Below are 27,829 nucleotides of genomic sequence, written 5' to 3'. Positions count from 1 at the left end.
CCTAGACCTAGAAGACAGAAGAAATAGAGAAGTGCTTTTGGTTCATAAATTTTATTGGGTAAGAATGTCTTTCAGTAAGTTTAATTTTGCATTAGTTACTGAATTTGACAATTTGAAACACAGTCATAATATAGCTTAGTGGAAATATTAATACTATAGTTTTCTAAAATAGAAAAATTGAGGGGGTTTAAATGTATAGATTAAAGCAAAGAGTTTCTGTTGATCCATAGGCTGTAGATTTATTTTGGAAGCTTTCTTGTGAATAGTTAATGAGGTGAAAGTGGGAAGGAAAGAGTGTAACCCTTGGGATAATGCAAATAGTTCTTGGAAGACAAACTGATCTATGTTTCAGAACTGGCTCTGCCATGTAATAGATAAATATCCATGGGAAAACTATCTAACTTCTTAGTATATATCTCCGTTTATAATAATATCTCCTTCACACACTGATAATGAAGGTTCATTAAAATAATAAAAACAAATTACATAGCACTGTGTCAGGCACCTGGGCACTTTTATTACATTAGCCCCTTGCCCTTCCTTAATAAAAATAATTTAGATTTCAAATAATATTGTGGAAGAAATGATTTTTATTGTTTTTAAGGACTAGGCATTAGATTACAGTTAACAGAATAACAATATAATATATAAATGTATAAGCATTTGCTCTCCCATATGCCTATCCAATAAAAATATAATGTGAGCCACATATGTAACTAAAATTTTTCTAGTAGCTGTATTTTTAAAAGTAGAAAGAAACAAAGGAAGTTAATTTCAATATATTTTATTTAACCTAATATTTTCAGAATATAATTTCAATATGTAATTAATATGAAACATTGTTAAGGAGATATTCTACATCTCTTTTGTAATAAGTCTTTGAAATTCAGTTGTTTTTACACTTACAGAACATCTCAACTCAGAATAACGTTACCTCAGGTGCTCAATAGCCCCTGTGACTAATGGCTGCTTTACTGGACAATGCAGACCTAGGTACTTTTTGTGGAAGAAAAAGGAAAGAGGACATCAGTCTGTACAACTGAGGACTTACTTCGAAAGAGATTGTTTTAAACAGATGGGAAACTGTTCATACTGGTAGAAACTGATAATGTTACCTGAACAGGGTATCCATCAGGACTTTTACTTTCAAGTGACAGAACCATTTCTGGTTAATTTAAGCAGAGAATCAGATTTACTAAGGCTCAGTTCAGTTCAGTTCAGTTCAGTCATTCAGATGTGTCTGACTCTTTGTGACCCCATGGACTGCAGCACACCAGGCTTCCCTGTCCATCACCAGCTCCCGGAGTTTACTCAAACTCATGTCCATTGAGTTGGTGATACCATCCAACCATCTCATTCTCTGTCGTCCCCTTCTCCTCCCACCTTCAATCTCTCCCAGCATCAGGGTCTTTTCCAGTGAGTCAGTTCTTTGCATCAGGTGGCCAAAGTATTGGAGTTTCAGCTTCTGCATCAGTCCTTCCAATGAATATTCAGGACTGATTTCCTTTAGGATGGACTGGTTGGATCTTCTTGCATTCCAAGGGACTCTCAAGAGTCTTCTCCAACACCACAGTTCAAAAACATCAATTCTTTGCCATTCAGCTTTCTTTATAGTCCAACTCTCACACCCATACATGATTACTGGAAAAACCACAGTTTTGACTAGATGGACCTTTGTTGGCAAAGGGTCTCTGCTTTTTAATATGCTGTCTAGGTTGGTCATAACTTTCCTTCCAAGGAGTAAGCGTCTTTTAATTTCATGGCTGCACTCACCATCTGCAGTGATTTTGGAGCCCCAAAATTAAAGTCAGCCACTGTTTCCACTGTGTCCCATCTATTTCCCATGAAGTGATAGGGCTGGATGCCATGATCTTAGTTTTCTGAATGCTGAGTTTTAAGCCACCTTTTTCCATCTCTTCTTTCACTTTCATCAAGAGCTCTTTAGCTTTTCTTAGCTTTCTGCCATAAAGGTACAGTCATCTGCACATCTGAGGTTATTGATATTTCTCCTGGCAGTCTTGATTCCAGCTTGTTCTTCATCCAGCCCAGCGTTTCTCATGATGTACTCTGGATATAAGTTAAATAAGCAAGATGACAATATACAGCCTTGACAGACTCCTTTTCTGACTTGGAATCAGTCTGTTGTTCCATGTCCCTTTCTAACTGTTGCTTCTTGACCTGCGTGCAGATTTCTCAGAAGGCAGGTCAGGTGGTCTGGTATTCCCATTTCTTGAAGGATTTTCCACAGTTTGTTGTGATCCACACAGTCAAAGGCTTTGGTGTAGTCAATAAAACAAAAGTAGATGTTTTTCTGGAACTCTTGCTTTTTTGATGATCCAATGGATGTTGGCAGTTTGATCTCTGGTTCTTCTGCCTTTTCTAAATCCAGTTTGAACATCTGGAAGTTCACAGTTCATGTACTGTTGAAGTCTGACTTGGAGAATTTTGAGCATTACTTTGTTAGTGTGTGAGATGAGTGCAATTGTGCAGCAGTTTGAACATTCCTTGGCATTGCCTTTCTTTGGGATTGGAATGAAAACTGACCTTTTCCATTCCTGTGGCCACTGCTGAGTTTTCCAAATTTGCTGCATATTGAGTGCAGCACTTTCACAGCATCATCTTTTAGGATTTGAAGTAGCTCAAGTGGAAATCCATCACTTCCACTAGCTTTGTACATAGTGATGCTTCCTAAATCCCATTTGACTTCACATTCCAGGATGTCTGGCTCTAGGTGAGTCATCACATCACCGTGATTATCTGGGTCATGAAGATCTTTTTTGTATAGTTCTTCTGTGTTTTCCTGCCAACTCTTCTTCCTAAGCTATTAGTTGGTTAACAATTGCTGTGACTGCTTGAAAACTAGACTTGGAGGCTACCTAGTCAAAGTCCAAATCATTCTGCAGAATGCATCCATCAAGACAACACTGCTGAGAATGAGTATCTCCATTGAAAGTGCCTCCATGATCATTGCTGGACAATAGAGATAATGCTGGAACTCTTTCTATTGCTACCAGCTTTGGGAGATGGATGCAACTGTTGATCTTACTGGCAATATTGAAAGAATTGATTTTGCACACTCCCTGCTTCTGTGTATCCCAGACTCTAAGCCAAGATCTAATGTGTGTATATTATTGGTAGAAGCTAGGTCATGTGAAAGCTGGGAGAAAAAATTCGGTTCCCAGAGTGAGCAGTAGTAACTTCCTCTTATCAAGAGTCTTGGAGTAGGAGATTCCTCATGAATAGAATTGGGTGGGAGTAGGGCGATTGCTATAGTCCAAAGAAAGACAATGTCCACCTAAGAAGCTTGGGTTTTCTAGTTACTGAGTAGGATAAGATAAGGGCTCATGAAGAAGATTCGATTTTTTAATTAATATTAAAATATTATATATATGACATCTTTTATTTCCAATATAAATGTAATATTCATGAAATTTATGACTATTTCATGTCAAAACTATAATGTGAGAGGATTTTTAAAAGCTATGAAAGTATGTTTACTTAATCTTCATTTTTTTCTGGAAGGTGAGTTCTCACATAGCTTTAGAAACTGGAGTAGATACATAGAAGTGAATGTTCTTATTTTGATATTGAAGGTAATTTAAATACTTAAGACAACTAGAATGTATAGGAATCTGAATTGGCTGCTGCTGCTGCTGCTGCTGCTGCTGCTAAGTCGCTTCAGTCGTGTCCGACTCTGTGCGACCCCATAGATGGCAGCCTACCAGGCTCCCCCGTCCCTGGGATTCTCCAGGCAAGAACACTGGAGTGGGTTGCCATTTCCTTCTCCAGTGCAGGAAAGTGAAAAGTGAAAGTGAAGTCGCTCAGCCGTATCTGACTCAGCGACCTCATGGACTGCAGCCTACCAGGCTCCTCTGTCCATGTGATTTTCCAGGCAAGAGTACTGGAGTGGGATGCCATTGCCTTCTCCGCTGAATTGGCTAATAAAACCCTTATTCTCTGCTTGAATGTAGAACTGTTGGAGATATAGTTACAGGCAGATGAAGATGAAAATGTCATTACTTTTATTGCTAGTGTGAAGAATGTGGCTTAAATAAAAACAAATTAGGTTGCTAACACTTTCCAGATGGAGACCTACCCAGTATCACTGCTTCCCATTCATTGCTTTGGGTGGCTAGGGAAAAGGAAACTAAATTCTTGATATTTCAGAGGTGTAATAGAAGACTCCACCTAATTTGGAAACCTGATTTACTAATTTCTTCCCACAAAAATAGTAGGTGAACCGTGGCCATGAGAAGTGAGGAAGTGGTAGTGCAAAGGCTTGGAAACCTTAACTTAAAATTTCTCTCTGTAGAGAAGCATCACAAAGAGTGAGGGATGAATATTTTCCATAACATCTCCAACTGTTTGTTCCTCTAAACCAGTTGGCTTGGCAATGAGCCTGTGGTTTCCCAGAATGTGTCTATGGGTCCCAGAGGAGATCACTTCCTACAGAGCTATACTCTGAGCTTCATGAAGCCATTCTCTGAATTCCAACAGGGCTCTGCTGTGCAACCTGGACCACTGGTGAGCAGTGTAGACTTTGGCTTAGAAGGCTCTAAAAATGAATGAGAACAGTACATTATTTCAATTAATCCTAGATCCTTGCTCTACCCAGCGCTTAGAGGTCACCTCATTCTCTTTCTCCTCCCACATTATTTCTAGACACACGGCCTAGTAGAGGGCATGCAGTGAGATTAAACAACAACATATATTCCGAAAACACAATGCCTCCAATATAGGAGGCCCTCATACTTGAATATCTGCTCAATGCTATCATCATATTGCCAGGGGAAAATTAAAGCTCAAAGACTGAAAACACAAAGAAATTAAATTCAGAATTCTCAAGTTAAATTCCAAAGCAAAGTCCCAAATCATATTCTCTTATCCTTGTGAGTTATAGATCCAATGAATTAAAGTGTAATTTTTTTCCTTTCAGTTCAGTTCAGTCGCTCAGTCGTGTCCAACTCTTTGCAACCCCATGAATCGCAGCATGCCAAGCCTCCCTGTCCATCACCATCTCCCGGAGTTCACTCAGACTCACATCCATCGAGTCCGTGATGCCATCCAGCCATCTCATCCTCTGTCATCCCCTTCTCCTCCTGCCCCCAATCCCTCCCAGCATCAGAGTCTTTTCCAATGAGTCAACTCTTTGCATGAGGTGGCCAAAGTACTGGAGTTTCAGCTTTAGCATCACTCCCTCCAAAGAAATCCCAGGGCTGATCTCCTTCAGAATGGACTGGTTGGGTCTCCTTGCAGTCCAAGGGACTCTCAAGAGTCTTCTCCAACACCACAGTTCAAACGCATCAATTCTTCGGTGCTCAGCCTTCTTCACAGTCCAACTCTCACATCCATACATGACCACTGGGAAAACCATAGCCTTGACTAGACGGACCTTAGTCAGCAAAGTAATGTCTCTGCTTTTGAATATACTATCTAGGTTGGTCATAACTTTTCTTCCAAGGAGTAAGCGTCTTTTAATTGCATGTCTGCAGTCACCATCTGCAGTGATTTTGGAGCCCCAAGAAATTACCACTTCCTATATAATAGGATTAAAAAAAAAAAAAGACCCTGAGGCTCACTTAGTCACTGTCTCTTTATATATCTGTCCTGAGTCCAGAAACATTAGCCTATAATACACTTCCAACAAAAAGTCATGTATCCCCTTCAGGAAGAAATCTGGGCCAGTGACATGATAAACAGTAAGTGGTCAAACAGCCACCAGTCACACCTATTAGATAAGTTTTTAAAGATCACACGTTGTCACATTTTTTTTCCCAGTTAGAATGAGGAATCAATCTCTCATCAAAAAAATGAGGGTGCCACAATTCCAGGACAGTGTCTGTAGTTTTTTCCTTCAGAATTGCCTGGCACACCAAGGATGCTTATGTCATTCACAGTACAACTGGCACACTTGAAATTCTAGCCTGAACTTCCTTAGGTAATGGTTATGTTACAAATAATAACACGGATGCACACACACAAAAAATAGTATAAACCCAGCAAAATTTCCCAGGTCTCCAGATATCTGGAGGGTGTTTGATAAAATCTTTCCTCAAGTCATAGCTGTTCTTTTTTACATTCTAGTACTACCATTGAGGGGCTTCCCCCACCGATGGCTCAGTGGGTAAAGAATCTGCCTTCAATGTGGTAGATTTGGGTTTAATCCTTAGGTTAGAAAGAGCCCCTGGAGAAGGAAATGACAATCCACTCCAGGATTCTTGCCTGACAGAGGAGCCTGACAGGCTACAGTCCATGGGGTCACAAAGAGTCAGACATGACTGAGTGCAAACACCCATTTACCACTGAATTTAAGGGATTATCCAAGTCAAGTCCTCCAATGCAATGGTCTCACTCCTTTGGATTGAAGTCCTGTGTCACAAAGGGTCAGACACAACTTAGCAACTGAACAGCAACAACCCACATGGCATCATTTGAGAGCACCCCATCGCACCTGTATAAGGTTCATATGCTCCAAGCCACCAGTAAATCCCATGGAGTACTCCAGTGTAGGCGACAGTCTACATCATACAGGTGGTTCCTAAAAATTATATGATTGCACATTCTGTGCCTTTATCTCTCAGTCTGACAAATTTTCATGGCCACAGTTCAATATATGATCAAATAACTTTTATTAAGAAACACATTCAAATTTGTGTTATGTTTTCTTTCTTCTTTCTGTGGAGGTAGAAATCAAGCTCTGGGATATTTGAAACATTTTAATGATAACTAAGGGGTATTATAAGAAACACTCCCACTAACTTATGATCCTCTCCCTTTAAGACAGAAAGAAACAGCTACAGATTTTGCTTTTATGTTTAATACAAGAACAGCTGATGAAATCACACTCATATATACTATCAGAAAGTGTACCTGTCTTGAGAGAAGACCAAGTGGAAAGTCCTGAAGACTTGAATATCTTCTCTGAACAGGTGTCAGCCAACCTGGGGGCACATTTACAAATGGGATCCTGCTGTCAGCCCCTGACTCTGGGTGGTGTTCTCTCGTCTTCATGGGAAAAGATTCCATCCATTGGGATAATTGTAGCTTTTTAACACATTTCACTATAATTAGTGGATCTGCATGTCAGTGTTTTTTAGTGTATTCCCTGATTGAATTGGAGACCGTTTTAGCTCTCCCCATGACCCGTCAAAGATAAAGAATTTGTTTACTGTAAATTGCACACCACTCACTCCTATATGCCATCTGCCTCACTTAACTACCCAGAGTTACAATTTTCTAATAACAGCTCTTCGAGCTCAAGAAAAATCATCAGAGGTGCTAATCATACATGGTAGGGGAATATTTACCTCTCTCTATCATCCTTTTTCTTCTTGGTGGGATTTTCATTCTAGTGTATTAAGGTGAGATGACATTGGGCTTCTATTAAATAGTATGCAACCAAATAGGGTTCAGAACTTTCCCTAAGTGGTAGTCACTTAACATACTTTGGGAGGTGCACTTCAGAGAAAAGGTATAAAGTTCCAAGTCTCAGAAAGGAATTTAGATTTTTCCGTGGCTCTTATTGTCAAGTCATGGGTAAAATCTGTGACGTTTGCTTCTGGAGCTGTCTCACCTCCTGCTTTACTTGTTTTCTCCTTTTTTTCTTCATCTTTTATGAAAATCTTGGGTAACCATGAAGTTTATATGCCATGTTCTTAATTTATTCCTCTCATTTTTTTATTATTCCCAATGGCTCTCCTTAGCAGCCATATTGGAAAGAGTAATCAACAAACTTAATGCATTATTAACCAACAGACCTTGAATGTCAGCAAAGTCTTCTTTCAAAGAAATGATTTGTTGAAATTTACCTATCAATGGTAACATTGGATAAATATTGGGAAATTTTATTTGGTTGGAAGTGCTCACAGTCCCTTACACTGAAACAGCTGCCCTCAAATGAGATATCTGTTATGACTGTGGAGTCAGAACAATTAAATTTTTATTTATAAAAATGAAATACAACAGCAGCAACGACAAAACCACTAATTCATGACCTCTTTACAAAGCGCTATAGACCATTGCTCCTTGAAAGTTTTGTTTTTCTCACTTGGATAATCTTAGAGGACACAGCGTGATGGAGAAAAGCCAGCTGGCTGGACGTGAAGGGCAGGTTGAATCCCTTTTTCAACATTTAATATTTATGTTCTCAAATATATCCCCAAACATTTGAGGATATTGATGTTACGACTTTATTTTGCTGTCTCTGAGTCATTGCACTGCCAGAGCCCTCATTTAACTAACTGTGATGAAAGAGCAGCACAGATAGTCTGTCCTGCAGAGGACAAGCTGTAAACTTTTCCTGTGAAATGTATCTTTTGTACTTTGATATTTTTGTTACCAAATGTCCCCTGTGCTTCACAAGCTTGTGGATAAAATGAAATTGCATTTGTATTTACGACCCACATTTCAATGGCTTTAAAACCTCTCCCAGTTTACTAGCAAGGTTCCCCTTCCCTAATTTTTGTAAGACTCCCCAGGGATGCTTACTCATGACCATGAATCAGTTATCTCAGAATAAATAGAAATTCAGACCTTTTGTCTGGACCCCACTGAGACTGACATCTGGATAACTTTATCTGTCAGGTACATCCAGCCTGTCATCAGGTGGCTCCAGGGTCACTGGAGCCCCATCTCCTTAAGCCAATGAGAGCAGGCTTAAGGGCCCCAGGAGATTCACAGAACTATGATTCAGTGAAATTCTCCATTCCTCCTGGTTCTGATGCCTCATTTGCTGATCCCATTGCTATTACCACTGAATCTCTCATCTCTTTGGAGGTTTTGTTCAGCCTTCAAATCTTCTTGCATTGAGGAAGAAGACATTACTTTCCTTGGTATCCCTCTCTGAAGGAAGCTGCTCACAACTAAACTACTTGGGTTCCAATTTTTATTAGTTATGCTGCTTCAATTTTTTGGCTGCACATACAGAGTCATTTTACCAGACATACCCACAGTGCAAGAATGACTGAATAAGCATGGGTTCCAAAGTCAACCAAAAACAGAATCCAGAAGCAACATTTCCATCTAAATGGAGGTCCAAACCTCTTCTTCCTTATGTTACATTTTCAGTCAGAAGCCCTCATTTTCCTTTATTGAAAAAACACATGATTTTATGTCTTTATATATAAAATATACTTTAAATTTTGAACTTTAATGTTGATGTTGGATTGCTGAGTGGGAAAAAAGAGGAATCGTAGTCCAAGTTTTTATCTTCCATGAGATTCCTATTCCTCTACATAAATATGTGTCATCAAATGTAGGTATTGAGGGAGGGCTTTAGGTTAAACACACACATACACATACACTTTGCACTTTATCAGAAACTCAAAAAAGGTCTGAGATTTCACTCTATTTAAATGCTTACCAGGGCTTCTTACATGGCTCAGTGGTAAAAGTCAGCTTGCCAATGCAGGAGATACAGGGGATATGGGTTAAATCCCTAGGTTGGGAAGATTCCCTGGAGGAGGAATTGGCAACATACTACAGTATTCTTGCCTGAAAAATTCCTTGGACAGAGGAACCTGGTGGTCTACAGTCTTTAGGGTCACAAAGAGTTGACTGGCAAGATACATGAGATACCTGGCTCAGAGAAAAGGACAAGGTCAATCTAGTCAAAGCTATGGTTTTCCCAGTAGTCATGTACAGATGTGAGAGTTGGACCATAAAGAAGGCTGAGTGGTGAAGAATTGATGCTTTTAACTGTGGTGTTGGAGAACACTCTTGAGAGTCTCTTGTACAGCAAGGAGATCCAACCAGTCCATCCTAAAGGAAGTCAACCCTGAATATTAATTGGAAGGACTGATGCTGAAGCTCCAATACTTGGGCCACCTGATGTGAAGAGTGAACACATTGGAAAAGACCCTGAGGCTGGGAAAGATTGAGGGCAAGGGGAGAAGGGGGCCACAGAGAAAGATGGTTGGATGGCTTCACTGGGTCAATGGACATGAGTTTGAGCAAATCCAGGAGTTAGTGAAGGACAGGGATTCCTGGCATGCTGCAGTCCATGGGGTAGCAAAGAGTCGGACATGACTCAGTGATTGAACAACAACAACTACAACAACTCGTGCACAGCAGGTGGCACAAACCTCATACTCTCATGGAATCCTTCCCGACCCCCACCACATTCCATGGCGGCAATGTAAAGTGCCCAGGTAGGTGTGTATATAGGAGGTTGATATCAAAGCTGAGGAACCCTAAGCTTAGGAAACTCCCAGTGTTGAAAAGGAGGCTGCTAGTGAACTTGCCTAACCTCAACTTGGTATAAGTCATCTTCTTTGGTATCAACACATGTTAGGGAAAAAACCTGCCTTTTTCCTCCTAGAAGGAAGACATTATCTCTGTCTTGAAAGACAGTTTGCCAAACAAACATCCTTGAAAAGATAATTGGAAGCAAAAGCTGTCAATATCTTTGCTCAAATGGGCAAAAAGGCAAGAGCCCTATGGAAAATTTTTTCTCACCGGTTATCTAGAAACAATAACAACAGTGTGATGAATGCTGTAGAAGAGTTATGAGTATGCCACAGAGAAGGGCACAACCAAGTCTGACTCCTAGAGTCTAGGAATAAAGAGAGATACATTTTAACCTGATAAGGGAAGAAAAACCCAGACAAAAAATTTCATAAGCATGAAACCACTTACTGCTGCTCCAAGACTGCCCTCTAGTGTGTGAAAAGGCTTCACCTCCCTGACATTTGACTTTGATGTCTGTGCAGGATGGGAAGATGACCTGTGCAATTCTGAACAATGTTTTTTGTTTGTTTTTCTGTTTTTTTAAACTTTATTTTTATTTTATATTGGAGTGTGTGTATTATGTTGCATTAGCTCAGGTATACAGTAAAGGCAAAGTAATTCAATTATGCATATATATTTATCCATCTCTTTCCAGATTCTTTTTTTTTTTTTTTTAATTTTTGGCTGTACCACAGGGCATGTGAGGTCTTAGTTCACCAACCAGGGATCAAACCCACACTCCCTGAAGTGGAAGTGCTAAGCCTTAACCACTGGACTGCCAGGGAAGGCCCCTTTTCAGGTTTTTTCCTGTATAGGTTATTACAGAATATTGAGTAGAGTTCCCTGTGCTGTAGAATAAATCCTTGTTGATTATCTATTTTATATATAGTAGTGTGCATATGTTAATCCCAAACTCCTAATTTATCCCTCCCTCTCCACACTTTTTCCCTTTGGCAACAATGTTTGTTTTCAACGTCTGTGAATCTGTTTTGTAAATAAGTTTATTTGTATCATTGTTTTTAGATTCCACATATAAGTGATATCATATGACAGTCATCTTTGTCTGACATTTCACTTAGTATGATAATCTTTAGGTCCATCCATGTTGTTGCTAATTTCATTCTTTTTTAATGGCTGAGTAATTTTCTACTGTATTTATATATATATATATATTCACACACATACATATCTTCAGGCCCTAAGTCATGGCTGTCTCTTTGTGACCCCATGGACTGTAGCCTGTAGCCTCCTCTGTCCATGGAATTTTCCAGGCAAGAATACTGGAGTTGATTGCCATTTCCTTCTCATAAATATATATATGTCACATTTTCTTTATCTGCTCCTCTGTAGATAGACATCAGTTGCTTCCATGTCCTGGCTATTGTAAATAGGAATGTGTGTATCTTTTCAAATTATGGGTTTCACCAGGAGTGGGATTGCTGGATCGTATAGTAGTCCTGGTTTTCATCTTTTAATGAACCTCCATACTTTCTTCATAGAGGTTGTACCAATTATATTCCCACCAACAGTGTAGGGGTATTCCCTTTTCTCCACACCCTCTCCAACATTTATTGTTCATGGATTTTTGATGATGGACATTCTGATTGGTGTAAGATGATGCGTTGTTATGGTTTTGATTTGTTTGTTGCTCCAGAACTTAATAATGTTTTTTTGACTATATGTCTTCTCTGGTAAAATGTCTATTAGATCTTCTGCCTATATTTTGATTAGGTTATTTGTATTTTTTATATTGACCTGCATGATCTGTTTGTATATTCTAAGCACTGTTGCTTTGGAGGTAAAAATTGGCTCTCTAGTATACCACCTGGGATACTTCTAAGAATTTATCCTACTACTACGTATTTCTCTTGGCTTGAAGCTTTGTGCCTTTATGTGGTGAGTTTAAGGGAACGTTTTCTCTTGGAGCTGGACAACAGAAGAATAGTTTATTGGTTTTGATAGCTATCCTCTTACTGCCTGTAGATTACAAGTGTATGACATGAGAGTCTGGCCCAAATTAAAGGAATCATGAAGACAGAATTTTAGAGCTAAAAGGTTCCTAGCATTATCTATTAACCCCTTCTTTTTTCCTTCCCTATTTTCTCTTTCTCAAATACTTGAACTGCTTATTATGTATTCATGAACCTTGCTGGAGATACAAAAGTGAAGAACAATGGTACTTTTTCTTAATGTCCTCACAGAATAGTATGAATAAAGAAACATGGTCAGTCAATTATGAGAAACTGAGATAAATTTGAAGACAAAGGGAACAGCAAGGAGCTGTGACTAGGAAGCCTGATTCAGATAAGGAGGCTATGAATGAATATTCACAGGGGATAATTGAGTTGGATTTGGAAGGATTAGCAGGGGATATGAGGGAAATAATGGGTAGGGAAGAAGTCTTCCCTAGTGACTCAGATGATGAAAATCCTCCTCCTGCAAGGAGACCTGGGTTCAGTCCCTGGGTTGGAAAGATCCCCTGGAGAAAGGAATGGCCATCCACTCCAGTATTCTTGCCTGGAGAATTCCATGGATGGAGGAGCCTGGCAGGCTACAGTCTATAGGGTCGCAAAGAGTCAGACACGACTGAGCACTAACACAAGTCCTTATCAGGGCTTTTAATCTCATGCTGAGAGTCTGGATTTTATCCCAGTTGGTACCAAGGAAATCCTGGAGGATATTTATCAAGGAAGTGATATTATCAGATTTGCATTTTAGGATGATTATTTTGGCAGCAATGTGGAGAAAAATTGAAAGGCAAAACACGGGGGACATCGGAGATCAATTAAGATACTGTTACAGTGACCTAGGCAAGAGATTAATGGGGCTCGGATTCAGCCATTAACAAACAGAATGAAAGGAGTGTCTAGACACTAGCAATAAAAGCAATAGAATTAGTAAAAGATGAGGGGAAATGGGAGCAAGTGAGGATTCAAAGATGACTCTGAGGTATGTTGTGTAACTGGATAGCTGGGCTATCATCAAACAGGATTTGGAGAAGGAAAATCTGATAGCAGTCAAGATTGAGGTTTTGATATGCTGTAACTTAATCATGTCTGGATCATCCATACAGAAGTAGCATCTGGACTCAGGTATATGGGTATAGGAGCTCACTTTTATTGAGCTCTTTCATTACTTGATCTGTATTTATTCCAATTTTTCCTTTCTTTCCGCAATCCCTTTTGAAGTCATCATTCTTGAACAATGGGCAGGCTATTGCAAAGCCTTGCGGGTTCTCTACTTCACTGAGTACATTTCTTACCTCTGAATGCTCATACATCTAAAAGTACTTCTTTCATGTAAATCTTTGCTTCATATTGAATGTGACTTGAAATTACTGTAGGGTTCGCACCTTTCTTTGAAAGTCACTTAATTCAGTGATTCTGTGTCATGAAAATGTTTTTCAATAGAATCTGCTTTTTCCCCCCCTCTCTGTGGGAAGTGTTTTGATTGTTCTGCAAATGTGCATAGCATTCTCAAAACTCTATTCAGCTTGCCCAATACTTTTTGAATCTGTTGTAGATTTGTATGATAACAAAAAAATAGTTTCAATTCTTTTGTTACTATTTGCTGTTTGTGAAATTTGGTTTCTACATTATATTTATTCAGTATGAATAGTTTAAGAATAGGGTATATAATGTGGCATTTTACACACTTAAAAAATGATTTTTGCTCTCATTTCATAGTCATCTTTTGCTCCATGCTGTACAATTCAGCCTCTTAACAGTTGCAGTCAATTTTATTGGTAGCTTAAGATCTACTTCATCTTTTGTATTGTGCTGAATATTGAGTATAGACTTACTTTTTAAAAGATTTTTCATATTTTTTGAACAGAATGACTCTAAGACAAAAAGAAATGGTTTATTTCCATCAGAGAAATGAAACAATTAGAAAGGAAACAGCCTGAAGTGTACACTTAGTGTTAGTTGCTCAGTTGTATCTGATTCTTTGTGGCCCCATTGACTGTAGTCTGCCAGCCTCTCTGTCCATGGAATTCTCCAGGCAAGAATACTGGAGCGGGTAGCCGTTTCCTTCTCCAGGAGATCTTCCCCTGAAGGATTAAACCCAGGTCTCCTGCATCGCGCCAAGATTCTTTACCATCCAAGCCACCAGGGAAACCCTTGCTCCTTTCAGACATTCTGAGTCTGCACCTTTTCCTGGGCATGTATGGTCACTTTCTAATTTTCCCTATATAAGCGGTTGCTTTAGGATGTCCTAATCTTTACCTTCTGGCTTCCAAAAGAGGGAAAAGAAAAAAGGTCCCACTTCAGTCCCGGAGGGTGGGGCTTGTCAATAATAGAAGGAGGCACAACAATGGTGGCCACCCACCTCTATGTCTGCACTTTGTGATCAGAAGCAGCAATCAGCAATCAGAACACAGCCTCTGATATTTGGAGGTCAGGGTCATTTTTGTCCACCCTGTCTCCTCTAGGCTCTGTGCAGATTGCTCCAGGATCACGTGCACAGCTGCCTGCCATGGAGTTGGTGTTGGGAGATGGGCAGCTGCTACTGTACTAAGAGCTGAAACTGACCAAAATTAACTGCAGTTTACTGTCCATACGTCCAAGGCTTCAACAGACTCCAGCATTCTAAAATAGTTATATCAGACAGATTGTGCCAGTAGAGTTTTTTCTTGGTGAGGAGATAGGTTCCTGGTGCTCTCTAATCTGCCATTTTCATTTTTTTCTTCCTCCCTCCCTCCTTTCCTCCCTCCCTCCCCTCTTCCTTCTTTTATTCCCCCCTCTTCCCCTTCCTCCTTTCCTTCCTTTCTTCTTTTTCTGGAGAGCCAGTTTACCAGCATGCCACTGGAAACACTGCAGACATGTGCTCCTTGGCACAAGCTGCATTGGGATCAACTGGTCCAGCTGCTCTGACTGTAGTTCTCTAATCAGTCTTCTTCACATTGCCCTGTGGCCATTTCCCATTGCTGCCTCAATTCACTGACTCTGTGAGCTATTTTTGAGGGAAGTGCTGGCATCCTGTGGTCCCTAATTAATTTCAAAATATGGATCTCACTCTTTCCTCACACCGGGTTTTCATATATGTCCTTTTTCTGCAGACACTTGTCCTACCTAAGCACAGAACTGCTTTCTCCCACCTTGAGGCACTCTCTCAGATCTAATCCCTTGAATCTGTTTGTACAGCGGAAGTGACAAATAGATTCAAGGGATTCAATCTGAAAGAATGCCTGAAGAACTATGGACAGAGGTTTGTAACACTGTACAGGAAGAAGTGATCAGAAGCATCACCGAGAAAAAGAAATACAAAAAGCAAAGTGGTTGTCTGAGGAGGCCTTTCAAATAGCTGAGAAAAAAAGAGAAGCAAAAGCCAAAGGAGAAAAGGAAAGATACATCCATCTCAATGCAGAGCTCCAAAGAGTAGCAAGGAAAGATAAGAAAGCATTTTTAAGTAAACAATGCAAAGAAATAGAGAAAACAATAGAACTGAAAAGACTAGAGATCTCTTCAAGAAAATACAGATACCGAGGGAACATTTCATGGAAAGATAGGTACAATAAAGGACAGAAATGGTAATACCTAACAAAAGCAGAAATACAAGAGGTGGCAAAAATAAACAGAACTATACAAAAAAGATCTTAATGACCAGGATAACCACAATGATATGTTCACTCACCTAGAGCCAGACATCCTGAAGTGTGATGTCAAATGGATCATAGGAAGCATCACTACAAACAAAGCTAGCGGAGGTGATGGAATTCCAGCTGAGCTATTTCAAATCCTAAAAGATATGTTGTGAAAGTGCTTACACTCAATCTGCCAGCAAATTTGGTAAACTCAGCAGTGGCCACAGGAATGGAAAAAGTCAGTTTTCATTCCAATCCCAAAAGGAGGGCAATGCCTAAGAATGTTCGAACTGCTGCACAATTGCACTCATTTCACATGCTAGCAAAGTAATGCTCGACATCTTTTAAGTTAGGCTTCAACAGTATGTGAGCTGAGAAATGTTCAAGCTGGATTTAGAAAATGCAGAGGAATCAGAGACCCAATTGCCAACATCTGTTGGATCATAGTAAAAGCTAGGGAATTCAGAAAAACATTTACTTCTTTTTCAATAACTACACTAAAGCCTTTGACTGTGTAGACCACAACAAACCGTAAGATTCTTAAAGAGGTGAGGATACCAGATCACATTACCTGCCTCCTGAGAAACCTGTATGCAGGTCAAGAAGCAACAATAAGAACCAGATATAGAACAATGGACTGGTTCAAAATTGGGAAAGGAGTACATCAAGGTTGTATATTGTCACCCTGCTTATGTAATTTCTATGCAGAGTACATCATGCAAAATGCTGGGCTGGTTGAAGCACAAGCTGGAATCAAGATTGCTGGGAGAAATATCAATAACCTCAGATATGCCAGTATATCACCCTTATGGCAGAAAGCAAAGAGGAACTAAATAGTGAAAGATGAAAGAAGAGAGTGGGAAAACCTGGCTTAAAACTCAACATTCAGAAAACTAAGATCATGGCATCTCGTCCTATCACTGCATGGCAAACAGATGGGGAAACAATGGAAACAGTGAGGGACTTTATTTTCTTAGGCTCCAAAATCACTGCAGATGGTGACTGCAGCCATGAAATTAAAAGATGTCTGCTGCTTGGAAGAAAAGCAATGACAAACCTAGACAGTGTATTGGAAAGCAGAGACATTACTTTGCCTACAAAAGTCCATGTCGTCAAAGCTATGTTTTCCCAGTAGTCATGTACAGATGTGAGAGCTGGACAATAAAAATAGGCTGAGCACCAAAGAACTGATGACTTTGAATGGAGGTGCTGAAGAAGTCTTTTGAGAGTCCCTTGGATTGCAAGGAGAAGAAATCAGTCAATCTTAAAGGAAATTAGTCCTGAATATTCACTGGAAGGCCTGATGCTGAAGCTGAAGCTCCAATACTTTGGCCACCTGATGCAAAAAGCCGACTCATTGGAAAAGACTCTGATGCTGGGAAAGATTGAAGGCAGGAGGAGAAGGGGACAACAGAGGACGAGATGGTTGGATGGCATCATCGACTCAATGGACATGAGTTTGAGCAAATTCCCAGAGTTGGTGAAGGACGGGGAAGCCTGGTGTGCTGCAGTCTATGGGGTCACAAGTAGTCGGACACGATTGAGTGACTGGGCAACCACCACCATCAGTTCATACTTAGGCTCTCCAATGTTGTCCTCTATCATTGATTTCTCATTATTGACTAGGCCATTTCTCTGAGTATGTATACACACCCTAGGGCCTTCTTCCTATTAAAAAAGCAATAACAAAAGCAGAGTGTCTTGATCCATCATCCCATTCTGGCTACCATTCTGTTTCCACAGCTTGTCTTCATTTTCATACTTCCTGTTGTTGTTCATTCACTAAGTCATGTCCAGCTCTTTGCTACCCCATGGACTGCAGCACTTCAGGCTTCCCTGTCCTCCACCATCTCCCAGAGTTTGCTCAAACTTCGCACTTCCCACTTGCTCTTTTTAAAATAATCTTTATTTATTTAATTTTATTTTTGACCACGCAGGGTATTCATTTCTGTCCGCAGGCTTTCTCTAGTTGTAGTGAGCAAGGGCTATTCTTCTTTACGGGGCTCAGGTTTCTCATCGTGATGCTTTTCTTGTTGCAAAACGCATGCTCTAGGTGTGTGTGCTCAGGAGTTGTGGTACTTGCGCTTTATTGCTCTGCAGCACGTGGAATCTTCCTGGTCCAAGGATTGAACCCATGTCCCCTGCATTATCTGGCAAACTCTTAACCACTGTGCCACCAGGGAATTCTTCCCACTTACTCTTAATCTTGCTTTATCACTTCAATGAAACTATTCTTGTCAGTCACCAGTGACCTCCATTTCCCTAAATTCAATGGAACACTCATTGAAGCTCTTGCTTTAGAGCTTGCTTTTGATATATCTTCTTCTGCTTATTTCACTCTCTCCACAGTGAAGTTCATCTAAATGCATTTTTATAATACAGCTTACATGCTGATGATTATCAAATGTATTTATCTAACCCTGACATTTTCTCTGAGAATGTCATATAGACAAATGTTTAATTGACACCTTTATTTGGAGGTCTGCTAAGGTTTTTAAACTCTACACATTAAAATCTGAACTCCTGACTTCACTCCCAAACCTGTTAATCTCTTAGTCTGTCCTCAGATCAGTTATTTCCGCAGTGACTCAAATAGAAAGTCAGGGAATCGCTTTCATTTCCCCCTTTCTCTCATCCCCCATTCACAAACCACAAAAAAGTATTCTTAGTTCCTCTGAAATATATCTTAAATCTGTCTACTTCTATTCTTCACTATATTCTAAGCCCTAATATTTCTTACCTAGAGTGCAGCAAAAGTATCCTGACTAGCCTCTCCATAATTCCTTCTTTACAAACTAATATTTAAAGAATACAATAGATCTTGCCACGTATGCTCAAAACAGTTGGTGGCTTCTCCATGCTCTTAGAATTAAGTTATATCTCTTCAGTATCACCTAAAAGTCCAAACCAGCTGCTTACTTAAACTTCATTGGATATTTCTCCCTCCCCTTTCAATAGGCAAGGTCTTTTTTGATTTAGTGGAACCACTCTAAGAACAACTATTACAATGAAAGGGTTACATGATATATGATCTAGGGTTGGCAACCAAGAGGTAATTTTTTTTACCCTGTTACTGAGGTTACAAACAGCTGCACTTTGGGTATGTAGATTAGTAGGAAAAGTCAGATTTATCATCTTTTCCTGCTGTTTTGACCCTCACTTCATCACCTGGCTCCCCAAAATGTCTATAAAGACCTCTCTGCTGCTCTCCTCCAGGGCTTGCAAGAAACAGAGAATACAGACATGGCACACATGTTGGGAAAACCATACTTGACCCTCTTGGGTGTGGAGGTAAGATTTCTTCTTTTGTACCATTTTCTCGTCCATACTCTTAACTAGCACCTGGCTTATTTTTTATACTTTGAAGTTAAACATTCTATTGTTTAATTTACATTCTCTAATTTTTTCGCATGGTATTAGTTGTCTGATGCCGGGGTCCAGCCCCGGTGGAACCAGGGTGATTCGAAGGGGAGACGGATAGGCGAGGAAAACTTATGTATTTAGAGATATAAGATTAGATTAGGAAGAAATAGTGTAGTAGGAAAATTAAGTGGAGAAAAGAGTGTGAATAACTTGGTATACGTGGAAAGCCAATAAAGTTTCAGACAAGGAACTTGCACCATCTATGTTAGGCCACCGGCGTCCATTTGAGTATCGGAGAGTGCCCCACCTTGGGCTCTCTCTCTCACGGATCTCAGAAGCCGGGACAAGTAAGTATACATGGTGAGCCTCCACGCCCCAGATGGGAATTCAGCCGAAAAAGGGGAGAAAAGAACAACATGGGGAAGCCCAGCATCGGTGCAAGACTCCAAAAACTTTTTTTCAAAATCAGCTTATATACCCCAAGTTGTACATAAACAAATAGTGGAATATGCAGAGTTATGCAGGGGCAGCAGTCCTGACTCTCATTGAGACCAGGCTTTCTTTTTTGCATACCCTCCTGTATACAAAAGGTCTCAGGTGGTTTACATTATCTTCTGGCCAAGAGGCCTGTTAACATTTTTATGGCTCTCTTTCTGGATAACTATCAAACCAGAAAACTCCTTTTCCCTAGAAGTGTTTTTTCTTTACTCTGCATCACCCTCAAAGTACTAAACAAAGTTCCATTCCTGTAGAACAAAGGTACAGTGGGTTATAACAAAGAAAGTATTTAACTCAAAGATCTAATGTTGCTAATACCAAGTCTACTACCTGTTTTTCTATATACCAACTATACCTAAAAATAAAAGATATAAAAATTTGCCAGCAAGTATTGGCTCAACAAATGAAACCTTTAATCAGTCCTATTCTAATAATTTTGACACCTCGGAAACCCCTACATTCCTAGCATGTTTTAAGCTTCCTGTGCCTCCTGCAGTCAGGAGGCCTCAAACAATCACATGCGCAGCTGTACTTGTCCTGCAGGCAGGCTAGAAAGCCATCAGAGGGGTTTTTGGATTGAAACACTCGTATTATGCCCAGGAGATTTATCATCTAAAAGCTCTAATTTTTTCCAGAAAAAGGTGGTGGGGGGGACAGCCCCCTGTTAATGTCAGAAGAGTAGGTGGAAAGCATAACACAGTAAAGCAGGCAGACTCTGGTCTTGGTGGGTGGATGCTCAGGAAATTCCAGGGGGAACCCCTGAAGCCTGATCACATCTTTGTGTTTTGTCAGGCTTCCTTCCGCATGACCTTGTCACGGGTGGGATTCCCCATGATGGCCCCCGGCAGTCTGATTTTGTACAGCCTAGGATTAAAAAAAAAAAAAAATCCTGCAGGGGCAATGTCTGGTGCTTATATCAAACATTTGTTTGGTTTGTTGTAACTGAAAATAAATTTTGGATAATATTAGAAACTGACAGTCTGAGTAGATTTTGATCTCCCCTAAGTAGGATCAGGATTACTGAATACTTCATAGATATCTGCACATGTGATTTAGTACTTTCAGGCAACCCATAATCTCTGCTGTAGAAGAGTGAGTGGAGCAGTCATACTACTTTCATTCTGTTTTACTAAGAATTATTTCGCACCCCACTCCAGTACTCTTGCCTGGAAAATCCCATGGACGGAGGAGCCTGGTGGGCTGCAATCCATGGGGTCGCTAAGAGTCGGACACGACTGAGCGGCTTCACTTTCACTTTTCTCTTTCATGCATTAGAGAAGGAAATGGCAACCCACTCCAGTGTTCTTGCCTGGAGAATCCCAGGGACGGGGGAGCCTGGTGGGCCGCCGTCTCTGGGGTCGCACAGAGTCGGACACAACTGAAGCGACTTAGTAGCAGTTCTTCCTTAGCAATCGCTGTGCTTATGAGACGTGCTATCTCGTGACTACTTTACCTGATACCCATAATCCATTTGTGATGTTTAATCCTGCTCAGAACCTTAGATATTGGCTGGTTTTCCTGATAAGTCTTGTAACTGTTCTTATTCCCTGTGTTTAGGCATATGTCCGACATCACCCCAGAAGTGGTTGTCATGTCACACGACATGTTGTTACTGACAATTCTGGAATTATTTCCCCCTCAAAACAGTGTCTAATGTAGTGATGATTTTGGTGTGTTTTTTCTTAAGCAAGAGCAATATAATTTGTCTTTAACATTGTCATTTTTAAAAGTCCATTAGTAAGTTACAATTTACTATTCCTTTTACACAAAGTGCCATTAAATAACATTGAGCTATGTACACACGTCAAGGATTTTACAGACTTGTAAAATAGCAGGCCATTTCAAGGATTTCTTTCTTGGTAGAGACATTTATGGGGAAAAGAGAAGTGAGATTAAAAGGTAAATTTAGTTTCAGGTCTAATGACAGTCATCTGGGTTGGGGGTGTTACTAGTTTCTTCAAACAGGTTTTAATCCATTTTACATTAATCAGAAACTGCTTAAACTGTTCATCAGGACTACCAATCTTTTCTTGAGATGAGGTTGTACATTATATTACCAGAAAAAGATTCTGTCTCAGAGCAGATTTGGACAGTTTTTTAAAGTCCTCCTTTTGACTCAGAAAATCTTCAAAGATCTCTCTCAGACCAAAAAAAAAAAAAAGATTTTCATTGCATATTTGTGCTAAGATCACTCACTGGATGTTTTTAGCCCAGTCAGTCTCTTTTACATTTTTTAATAAATGGCAAAAATTAGACATAGGTTCAATCTGTGCACTATATATGGAATCATGCTTGCAATGGTGTTTCATCGTATACTGATATTCCTCTCCCAGTGTAATAGGAAAATTTCCAAACAAAATCTTGTGGCAACTCAAGATCAATATTAGCTGTTTTGTATAGTCTATGGACTAAAGCTTTTATATTATCTATGTTCTTTTCAACATGGCCTATTTTATTTACCTAAGTTCAACTAAAAGTGTTGATTAATGCCTTTGCTGTTAGCTTAACAAAACTAGAACTACTCCATTTTAAAGACAGATAATTAATTTCTATTCAGGGATTTAAAAAAAAAATCCAGGCTCCATTATTGTTCCAGAATTTCCTTTTCTCTCCTCCCATCCATGTCTTTTCTTCTCTTCTCTCTCCCCCTTATTCATCTCCTTCTTTGCTCAACTTTTTCTCTCCTTCCTCTCCTCAATTCTCTACTTTCCAGTTCCCTTCCCTTCCTTTTTTTTCTTTAAGTTTTCCATCTTTCTTTCCAAACCTCCTTACTTGTATCCGCTGGTGTCACCTTGTCTACTCTGAAGCAAGGAATCAAAGAAAAAGTGGCTGTTTTTTCCTAGGATTAACCACCATCCCTAAAAGTGTAAGACTGATGCTGAAGCTCCAATACTTTGGCCACCTGATGTGAAGGGCCAACTCATTGGAAAAGACCCTGATTCTGGGAAAGATTGAAGGCAAAAGGAGAATCGGGCAACAGAAGATGAGATGGTTGGATAGTATCACTGACTCAAGGGACATGAATCAGAACAAACTCTACTTAATAGTCGAGGACAGAGGAGCCTGGCGTGCTGCAGCCTATGGGATCACAAAGAGGCAGACACAACTTAGCAACTGAACAACAACAAAAATCATTTTTCAGCTCTAAGAACTCAAATTCATGATTGTATGTGACTTGCCAGGAGTGATAATATACATTCTTGTAAGGCTGGAATCCTATTAGTCATAGAATGGGTACCAAACCGAATCCCATGCATGAAGTGCAGTTCTAATTCTTTTAGAGTGGGCTTATCCACTTAATGAAATCCATTTTGCCTTCAAGTGTGACATTTCTGGTACAGTTATGATCATAAATTTATTTTTTCAAATTATGTTGAAACCATGCAAACAACTACATTGCCATGAGTGGTGTACAGGGTATCAGTAAAGACACTGTGCTCATATAATATTCGACCTATTTAACAAGTAGCTTTATAGCAAGGGCAATTCATATATGTACTATTTTTTACAAAATCATTATAAGTACTATCAGCGGTTTGATTTACAGATATTATGTGGTTAGAATTCAGTTCAGTTTAGTCGCTCAGTCGTGTCCGACTCTTTGTGACCCCATGAATCGCAGCATGCCAGGCCTCCCTGTCCATCACCAAATCCCAGAGTTCACTCAGACTCATGTCCATTGAGTCAGTGATGCCATCCAGCCATCTCATCCTCTGACGTCCCCTTCTTCTCCTGCCCCCAATCCCTCCCAGCATCAAAGTCTTTTCCAGTGAGTCAACTCTTCACATGAGGTGGCCAAAGTACTGGAGTTTCATCTTCAGCATCAGTCCTTCCAAAGAATACCCAGGGCTGATCTCCTTTAGGATGGACTGGTTGGATCTCCTTGCAGTCCAAGGGACTCTCAAGAGTCTTCTGCAATACCACAGTTCAAAAGCATCAATTCTTCGGCGCTCAGCTTTCTTCACAGCCCAACTCTGACATCCATACATGACCACTGGAAAAACCATAGCCTTGACTAGACAGACTTTTGTTGGCAAAGTAATATCTCTGCTTTTCAATATGCTATCTAAGTTGGTCATAACTTTCCTTCCAAGGAGTAAGCATCTTTTAATTTCATGGCTGCAATCACCATCTGCAGTGATTTTGGAGCCCCCAAAAATAAAATCTGACACTGTTTCCACTGTTTCCCCTGTTTCCCCATCTATTTGCCATGAAGTGATGGGACTAGATGCCATGATCTTAGTTTTCTGAATGTTAGTGAACTTTGTAACAACATCTTTTATCTAAAATAATTGTGACTTTTTTCCCCAAGCTCAACTCATTTTAAAACACTCCTGAATTCCAAATATTAGAGTCTATACACTTAAATTCTTTTGAGAGTCCACTAATTACATTTACAGTCCTTATATTAAGAATTCATAAACTCAAAGCTTTTTTGTGTGTGTGGATTCCATTGGATCTTCTACATAGACAATGATATCATATGTGAATAATGACAGTTTCACTTCTTCCTTTCCTATATGAATTTCTTTTATTTTTTGTTCTAGCTCTATTCATCTGGCTAAAACTCCTGGTACAGTATTGAACTGAAATAGTGGAAGCAGACATCCTTGTCTTGTTCCTGAAATTAAGGTGAAAACATTCATCATAAAGTCTAATGTTACTTATACATTTTTCATAAATGCCCTTTATCAGGTTGAGGAAGTTCTTTCCTATTTTCAGTTCATTGAGAAATTTTTTATTAGGAAAGGGTGTTGGATTTTGTTAAATCCTTTCCTGTGTCTATTGACATATCATATGCCTTTTTCTCCTTTTCTAGTTGTTTAATGTGGTGAATTATATTTATTGATTTTCAAATTATAAGCTGATCTTACATTCGTGGAATAAAACTAACATATTAAAAAGTTCAAAGTGCTAGTTGATCAACTACTTATGACCCCATGGACTATAGCCTGCCAGAATCCTCTGTTCATGGAATTCTCCAGACAAGAATACTGGAGTGGGTAGACATTCCCTTCTCCAGGGGTCATCCTGACCCAGGGATCAAATTCTGGTCTCCCACATTACAGGCAGATTCTTTACTGTCTGAGCCAATAGGGAAGCCCCATTCATGGTGTATTATACATTTTATATATTGTTATATTTGGTTTGCAAAAATTTTATTTCAAATTTTGGCATGTATATTAATGAGGGATACTGATAATTGGTCTTCTTGTAGTATCTTTGTCTGGTTTTAGTAATACAACAATGCCTTTTCTTTTATAATGGATTGCGAAGTATGCCCTCCTTTTCAATTTTTTGAAAGTGTTTCTGAAAAAGTGATACCATTTCTCTCTAGATATTTGGTAGAATTTACCATTGAAGCTTCCAGGGCTTGGAATTTCCTTTGTCAGAAGGTTTCTACCTAAAAATTCAATGTCTTTATTTAATATACTATACAATATTCAGTACATATAGGGCTATCCAGGTTATTTAGTTATTCTTGAGTGAGTTTTGGTAGTTTATGCCTTTCAAGGAATTCTGTCATTGAACTTGTTCAGTTTATTGGTCCTTTCCTCCATACTCTGGTCTGAAACTTTACCAAAGTACTTGGTTGGGACAATCATAGGGCTTACTTTATTCATTGTTCATATCTCAAGGATCGCTGTCTTCCATTGTTTGATGTTCAGTATCTTGAAAATTATCACATATTTTGTTTGGTTGGTTCTTTTTTCAGGCAAGAGAGAAAATCCAAAATTCTTCATTTGGGCCAGAACCAGAGTTGTTGACCCAGGTATTTGAAACCCATAAATAAAATTTTCTTAGGGGTCAATTTGTTGGAAATGACCATATCAGGCCAAGTTCATGAACATGAATATACTTCTATCCATCTTCAAAGGTAATGCAATTACTACATTATATTCATATTAATAATTTAGGTTTGGCTGAGCTTCTCTTTTACACTTAACTAAGAAAATGTGGAGCCTATCTATCCTAACTCACTATTGATAGTGTACTTCCTTTCCAGGGGCCAACCCTTGGTTCCAAACAGAGAGGGTCTGTGCTTCAGGGGAGTAACAGATGATGGAGTATGAAAAACACCTGGTCAGTTTATTATGGTGTTTGCAGACTTATCCTGGATAGATCGTCAATGGAATTATGGTTGAGTAAAATCATAAGTTTCTAAGAAAAATAAATATCCACTTATTTGCCTAAATTATTAACCAGAGTAGTTAATATACATTAATGTATTAGTAATTAATATATATTAATGTATTAATGTAGTTAATACATTACAACTACCAAAGGAATGTTAACTTTACACAAGTGAGAAATCTCTTATTTTTCTGGTAGATTTGCTTATGATTGTTTATATTTGTGAAATATGCCAGAACAGCTCAATTCTCAATAAACCCTTCCCAAAGGAAAAATCCTGACATCTGGGTAGAACATGAAGAAAACAAAAATATTTTTGTACAGCCTACAAAGACCAATTTTATTTGTGAGCTACCAGAGCTTGCTTTCTCTATTATACATAACTTCTTTTAAAATTTAATCTTATTACCTCCAAATGTTTTTATTTAAAATATATATGTACTACATAATGAGATGATACTGCTTAAATAAACCATTAGTTTTTAAATGCACATTTTTTAAAGATTTGTTTATCTGTGGCTGTTCTTGGTCTTCTTTGCTGTGTGAGGGCCTTCTCCAGCTGTACTCTGTAGCTGCAGTGCACAGGTTTCTCATTGCAGTAGCTTCTCTTGTTGTGGAGTATGGGGTCTAGGCATCTGGGCTCTAGAGAGCTGGCTTAGTAGTTGGGCACAGAGGCTTAGTAGTCTCTCAGCATGTGGGATCTTCTGGGACCAGGGATAGAACCTGTGTCCCCTGTGTTGGCAGGCAGATTCTTCACCACTGAGCCACTAGGGAAGGAAGCACTCAAGCACATTTTAAGACAATATTTCACTCTGCTAATTTTACCCTCTTAAAATGAGTATTAAGAAGAACAAATGTGTGAATGAATAACAGCACATACGTAAAAATTACTGTGCAGTCACCCAGTGTTTTTGCTTGATACTACTGCTTGTGTTTCTACTTGCCAAGTACCATATCCTCTGTCACAAGGAGAGATTTCTATTTATTTTAATTACTTAAGTTTTTCTAAGCCTTAGGTCTTAAAGTTAATTAAGTCTGAAGTCATAAATTTAATTAAGGGCCTTAGACTTACAATTAAAGTTGACATTAAAGAATGCTAAATTTACTTGGTATTGAGCATTTATACCCCAAATTTTTTTCAGATAATACAAACAAGGTAACTGTGTGGATTTAGGTAATATATAGCGTTGCTTGAAGTTTACAAGAACAGTGGTCAGATGTTCATAATTTTGAGTGTAGTTTGAGATACATATCTACATCTCTGCAATCTTGAAAGCTCAGTGCAGTTCAGTTCAGTTCAGTTCAGTCGTTCAGTCATGTCCGACTCTTTGAGACCCCGTGAATCACAGCACGCCAGGCCTCCCTATCCATAACCAACTCCTGGAGTTTACCCAAACTCATGTCCATCGAGTCGGTGATGTCATCCAGCCATCTCATCCTCTGTCGTCCCCTTTTCCTCCTGACCCCAATTCCTCCCAGCATCAGGGTCTTTTCCAATGAGTCAACTCTTTGCATGAGGTGGCCAAAGTACTGGAGTTTCAGCCTCAGCATCAGTCCTTCCAATGAACAACCAGGGCTGATCTCCTTCAGAATGGACTGGTTGGATCTCCTTGCAGTCCAAGGGACTCTCAAGAGTCTTCTCCAACACCATAGTTCAAAAGCATCGATTCTTCAGTGCTCAGCTTTCTTTATAGTCCAACTCTCACATCCATACATGACCACCGGAAAAACCATAGCCTTGACTAGATGGACCTTAGTCGGGGCAAAGTAATGTCTCTGCTTTTGAATATGCTGTCTAGGTTGGTCATAACTTTCCTTCCAAGGAGTAAGCATCTTTTTATTTCATTGCTGCAATCACCATCTGCAGTGATTTTGGAGCCCCCCAAAATAAAATCTGACACTGTTTCCACTGTTTCCCCATCTGTTTGCCATGAAGTGATGGGACTAGATGCCATGATCTAAGTTTTCTGAATGTTGAGCTTTAAGCCAACTTTTTCACTCTCCTCTTTCACTTTCATCAAG

General features: G+C 39.4%; 1 long non-coding RNA gene across 1 annotated transcript; it reads left to right on the top strand.

Moving 5' to 3' along the window:
- On the top strand, nt 1–25,503 carry LOC108635920. Its single transcript, XR_001918015.1, has 4 exons — nt 1–58; nt 19,028–19,102; nt 24,220–24,304; nt 25,389–25,503. It is a non-coding gene; the product is annotated as an uncharacterized LOC108635920 (long non-coding RNA).

This window comes from Capra hircus, chromosome 4 (genome assembly GCF_001704415.2).
Source record: "Capra hircus breed San Clemente chromosome 4, ASM170441v1, whole genome shotgun sequence".
In the NCBI taxonomy this organism is placed as follows: Eukaryota; Metazoa; Chordata; class Mammalia; order Artiodactyla; family Bovidae; genus Capra; species Capra hircus.
This window is presented reverse-complemented; position numbering and strand designations above follow the sequence as displayed.